We start from the raw sequence: 6251 nt of genomic DNA, 5'->3' as shown, positions 1-6251 counted from the left end.
CTGTGTGCAGAACTGATGAGTGGAAAAATCACACAAGAAACCGAGAAATGAAAGAAATTAAAAGCACCCTAAAATTGCTGGCTCCGTCTCCTGATCAGCAAATACCATATTCATAAATAGAAAGGTTGACCACGGTATTCTGGAACTGCCTTGCCGTGCAGAAGGTGATTCAGCAACGGAGGAGGTCCAGAAGAACAATAGGGGTGGTGAGAAGAGAGGATTCCAGATTTAATAACATTGGAAAATTTGAACCAAACCTGAACTTCATTAAAGTTTCCAAGTTTCTGTCCTGTAATTTGGAAATATCAGAACTGTGCAACTTGTCCAGTGGTTTAATACTTGACTTTTTGCAGCTTGGGGAGAGATGATAAAGCAGCTCAATTCAGAGTTAGCTCCAGAGAGCTTCTGCAACTTAGGCACACATGCTGCTGAGTACTGTAATAAAGCCAACAGTTTTACGCCTCCAAGAGATTGACCTCATTGCAAGGGCTTATGAAGCAAAGTATTTTAGGACTGGGAAAATCTTTATCCGTCAACTATACTGGGAAATATTTTGGTCTGAGTGAATGGTAACATACATTCTTATATAGGTAAAAAAGATATGTGCTCATCTGGCTGTACTTCAGAACACTGTATGTACTGCTCTGTGTGTGGTGTGTGATGTGTGTGAACATCTGGAACTAGCAGATAGTATTTTTGATAAACAGCGCTACGATCATTTTGTACTTTTTCACAAGCCCAGAGGTCTGTTAGAAGGTGCTACAAAAGCTGAGCATTTGTTTGCAAGGGTTGAATTTTAAAACAACAGGAAAATAAGCAAGAAGTGGATGTGAATCCCCAGACATACACATTCAGAAAGCATATTTTACCTGCCAAACTGAGGTGTGAGCACAAGGACCTGACTGCCCAGTTTCGAGATTTCAAGATGGCTCAGGTGGCTGATTTAGCCTGAGGTTTATTATTGCCAGTGCATTGGGATAAAAGAAGAAGTATTGATCATGTTGATATAATTCCAGGAGATACCAGCAGAAATTTCTCAGAATTTTCTGATTTTCTCTTTCTCTTCTTTTCAGTTTTGATGTTGAATGTGAATTTTCAAGATATTCTTGAGAGAATTCTATTTTGAGAGTGTTTCACGATGAGTGCATTACATATCTTTGCAATAGCATCATTCAGCACTTTATGGCAATGATTTCATTCTGTAAAAGTTGTAATTCACCATAAAGTTAGGGAAAAGACCATAAAACATTGCTGGAATTGCAGAAAAATTGCGAAGTCTAACTCACCTAGCAGAAGCTTGGAAATTTGAGTAAGCTGAGGTTCAGATTTGATTCAAATATTCCAGATTCACCAAGTTGTGATAGTTTTCCTTAAATGATCTTTCTCACTTCATTTAATAAAAATACCTTAAACTCCAGACTGATTTAGTCTTTGATATTTCAGAAACTTGACACTGAGTGGGGGGTATTTGCACTTCCCTGAACCCTTTTGATAATATTGAAAAAGATACTGTTTTTCTCACAGTATTGTCTAGAAGAGTCCAGTTATGGTAGTGCCTATTGCTCTTGTTATGTATCAGACAATGTCTGATTTGATGGAGCCCTAAACACACCTGTTATTTAAAAGGCTGAATTTTAAGACGTACATCACATGAAACCTGCATCTCCAAATAAATACCTAAATATTCAGCTGTTGTTATCCTCTTACGGACTGATTTTCTTTGGACCAGAAATTCTGATTGAGAATTAAAGAAACTCTTCCCCAAAAAAGTTCTTTACATTTCTGAGCTCTGGGTAAAAAACTATTAAGCCAAAAGACATACCTTATAGTAATGCTTTTTTTTTTTGTCATTAAAAACCTCAAAGAAATCAAGACTACACCGAAGTAGTAAGAAGACTGGAAGAAGTGGCGTTCAAACTAAACCAAAACTTCGGATTCTGGTGAGAGACAATATTGAGATAGTTGCTTCAGAAGAAACAGCTGCTGAAAACCAAAACCTCAAGCCCAAAACCTCCCAAAACAGCTGATTTTGGCCTGGTTTGAGTTTATCTGTTCTTAAAATTCCAGTTTCATGGCTCCAAACTCATAAAACAATGAACATCACCTTTAATACTAGCAGATGAATACATTGCTATCAATAGCATCTCCAGTCAGACTATTGAGGAACTGTATGTTAGAAATTGGTTTCAATTCTCTTGTATCAACATCACATAAGATCATGATCTGACTTGTCCAGAGCGTGAAAGAGGTAGTGTTAAATTAAAGCTTCGAACCCGAGTTAGTCCCTGCACAACAAAATGTTTCCATCCATGCTAGGAATCGCATGGTACATTTCAGGACTGACCCTATGGATTAAACTAAAGCAATGAACCTCGAAACCATATTTCCTTGCACAAAGATTTTCTCACCAATTCCCACAATATGAATATACTTAAAATGTACTGAAAATGGGCTTGGCACTATGCACAGTCTGGTGAAATAGTCCCTCCCTTCCGCTGTCTATAGACCGAACAACAGACTGAGAGAAGGCTAACTATTGAGAAGGCAGACAGCAAAAGGAACTTGAACACATTAGAAAAACTTAGCTGCAAGTCTTGCAATGAATAACAATTACTTTCTTTCAGGAGTCTCTATGCCTATTGACTACAGAATGGCCCATTACTTAGAACTGATAAACTGAATTTACAGACTAACATTATAGGATTTTTTCCTTCCTTCCTGAACTCATACGAAGTGTCATCACTTACCTTGAAAAACAGCGTCTTTCCCTCATAGCATATTGAGTGACTGAGACTATTAATTTTTTCCAATTTTAAAGAATGCCCAGCAATAAAACTTGTTTAACATATTAAATGGTCCCAGGGAGCCAAGTGTCAGCCTTTGCCATTCAGTGAGAAGAGAGGTGTGTTCTCCAGATGCCAATAGATCAAATTGTCATGGTACTTAGAGATTCATCCAGAGATCCCTTAACTCCAAAGCATGTCAGAGCGGCTTAAGAGCTCTCAGAAATTTGTAACTTTGGAGGCTTCTAAATGAGGTGCTGGCATAGTGCTTATTCAGACTGATGAGCTCCTTTCATGGGCTCATTTCCTTTGATGGGTAAGACCTGCCATCTAGCTCATGAACCATGCTTTCTTTTGTCTCCTGGGCAACATGCTGCCACTTACAATTCCAGAGCAATGAAACACACAGTCTTATAGTAAATTAAAATACGAAAAAAATGGTGTTCTCAACTTGCAAATTCACTGATGTTTTCTTCACTGAACTGTTCAGGTTCCAGTGCAACTTGAGGCTGCCTAGAGAAAATGCTGGCCTGGGAGTCTGATTCCCAGTTTGGGGAATCAGAGGGGGTGACTCTTTTGTCTCCATAACAGCCCTTAGTTCATTAAGTGTTGCTAGAGATACCCTTAAAATTTTTCAAAACTGAAAATTCACAAATTCTGTGTTGTGGGCCACAGGGTAGGTGACAACACTTTGGCCTGCCTTCACCCCCATGAAAATCTCATATAGTTCAAGTGAAGCAAACCTAAACTAAAGAAGTGTGTCAGCCTTCTCTTCATGTCACCACAACAAAGACACTACTGCCATCTAACCTGAGATATTCTTTAGGAAGCACATACCTGTTTTCTACTCCCTTTCCTTGTATTTGTTTTCCCACCCAGATCTTTACCTACTCAACAGCTGCTCTCTGCCAGGCTTTTCTGTATCTCTTCCCTTCCAGTAGCAGCTCACTCTTGGGGTTGCCCTGAGGACTCCTGTGCAGATTTTCTCCTCCTCTTCCTCTGCTTTGCTTTTGTTGACTTCATTGTTGAGGCTTCTTCTTCCCTTGAGAGAGTTTATGACCCTCCAGAAATTACCTCTGCTAGGAAATTATTCTTTTCCTTAAAGGAATGTGTTGTTAAAAATAACACTAACCTTTCAGGGTAGACTCAAGGATGACTAATATTTTGGCGTTCTCTCAGCAGTTCATATTCTCTCCTTCTCTCCTCTCTCTCTCCTTTCAGTTCCATTGTGTGGATTTTCTAACTCTCTTTAGAACATAATTGGAAAGCAATTGTTTATCTCTTTCACTGCACTTTTTTTTTTTTTTTCTGTAACTCATCTTGCTATTCTGGAAATATGAAGGACTCTGAACAAATAACAATGGGTAACCAGTGCTTTGATGACCATTGTCCTTATTTTCTCTAGACTCTTTCAGATACGGTTTTTGTCTTCCTTGTTTTTTTCCATGTGTGGTAAAGACAAATGCAAGCGTTAACATTTTGCATTAGACATCTGCAATAATTCTCCACTTCCCTTCTTTTATCTACAGAAATTGAACTCAGTCTATCCTCTTCAGATTTAAAGGTTTTGGAAAGTATAGACAGTACAAATCTCTGTTCCTTTTCCCTCGTCCAGCTGAAATGGTGTGGGTTTTTTTTCTTGTTTTTATGAAGAGGACTGGATGATTACTGTGCTGTCACCAGCATCCTCTGCTAAGTTGCGTGATTGCCAACTTGAAAATCCTCTTGGATGCTTCTTTTTCCCAGCACACGCTGTTCTACTGTTCACACCATTTATTCTAATATTTGTCAGCTATGCATTACTTTTTTTTTTAATACTAATCAGCCTGAAGACCCCATGAGGATGTGTTAGTCCCTTTTCAAGGAAGACATAATCAGAACTATTAATTTCTGAAGGAGAAAGGCGTGAAAGCCATTGCACCTGCTGGCTTCCAGAGCAGTTAGTCACAGAGGTGACTTCAAGGCCAGGTTTCCAGGAGTGTTGAGCTGCTGTAGCTCCTGCTGCCTTCGGTTGAGGTGGGAGGAGGTGATGACCCAATCCATGTCTGCTCAGAGATGGGTGCATGGAGGCTTGTGGCATCAGGAGGCCTCCTTGTGATCCTGCTGAGACCAAGAGGATGCTGGGGACGAAGCCCTGGAGGAGACTCTCCAGATCATTGAGCTGAGGTCAGCTGCATTAGATAGTCCCTTCCGGTAGCTGACTAGACTCCTCCAAGAACAGTCTGGGATCCCATTTTATTTGCAGTTTCCCACTCCATTTAGTTCTTGTGTTGAGACTCTCCTTTGCATCTGAATTTTTCTTCTTGTTAGAAACTGTCTCCTAACATCCAGTCTAAATTTATCATTTATGCTTATGGGCTGGGACACAGAAAGCAGCCAGAAGAGACAAATCCAAGAAGAGGTGAATACCAATGGTGTATGTTTACTGGCTTTTTTATGCGTCTTGGATGTTTAGTTTTTTCTAAACAGTTAAACAATGCTGTCTGTCATGATCACTTTTTTTTTTTTTTGGTTTCCAGTCAGAAATGAGTCTTCTCTTAGGATGCCACTTTATCCCATCTCATCAGGTCAATGCCATCCCAGGATGAATGCAGTGCAACACACTTTCTGTCGGACAGCTGCCCTTGGGAACATGGGAGCGTGCCTGCTAGTGAAAGTGTCTCAGAGGCAGAGACATGCTTCTAACATGGAGACTCCATCAATTGCACTTTAGAGATAACAGTGGGGTAATAAATGAGCTCCAGAATAGTTCAGGTAGCTTGGAGTCATTCACCGATCCCACCTGAAATACTGTTGCCCCATTTAGTGCTATGTTGTTGGAAATGTAAGCAATGAAGGCAGGCGGATAGGAGCCCCACAGAAATAAAAAAGGGAAGGCATTTTCCATCAGGAGCTTTTGACAGTGCCCTTCTCCTCTGTCGTCCAAGATCAGAGAGGACAGACCTTCAGGGCACACTGCAGTGTGTCCTGTAGCTGATAGAGGGGATCAGTAGTGTGCTGCCCTGTTTGTTCTTCACCTGTTGTGCATGCCTTTCTGTTTGGCTCATTTTCCTTTTCCTCGATCTGATGAAATTTTTAAAGATGAGGCGTAAATGGAAAGATTCCAGCAGACCTCTAGTAGCTTTTTCCATTGACATAATGCTTTATGCTTTTAAAACCGTTTCAAATAAACATGATAATTAATAGAGATAGTCAACAAATTAGGAACATAAGGCATTTTTGGAGGATGAGCGAAGACCACCCGGCATATCACATATTTCCGTTACACACATGTCTTCCCAGCCCTGCTCTAGCCAATTGCTACACAAACAGCTCTAATATTACAATCCTAACTGTTTTATTGATTATGTCTAGATTTACAACAGTTACAATTAAAGAGAGTGCTATATGCTTGACCAAAGAATCACAGAGCATCCCAGAAATGATAGAAAACAGGGCTGCTAGGAACTTCAGCTGATCATTATTTCC

Source organism: Nyctibius grandis, chromosome 1 (assembly GCF_013368605.1).
Source record: "Nyctibius grandis isolate bNycGra1 chromosome 1, bNycGra1.pri, whole genome shotgun sequence".
Classification (NCBI taxonomy): Eukaryota; Metazoa; Chordata; class Aves; order Nyctibiiformes; family Nyctibiidae; genus Nyctibius; species Nyctibius grandis.
The sequence above is the reverse complement of the archived record's forward strand: the minus strand, read 5'-3'. Positions refer to the sequence as shown.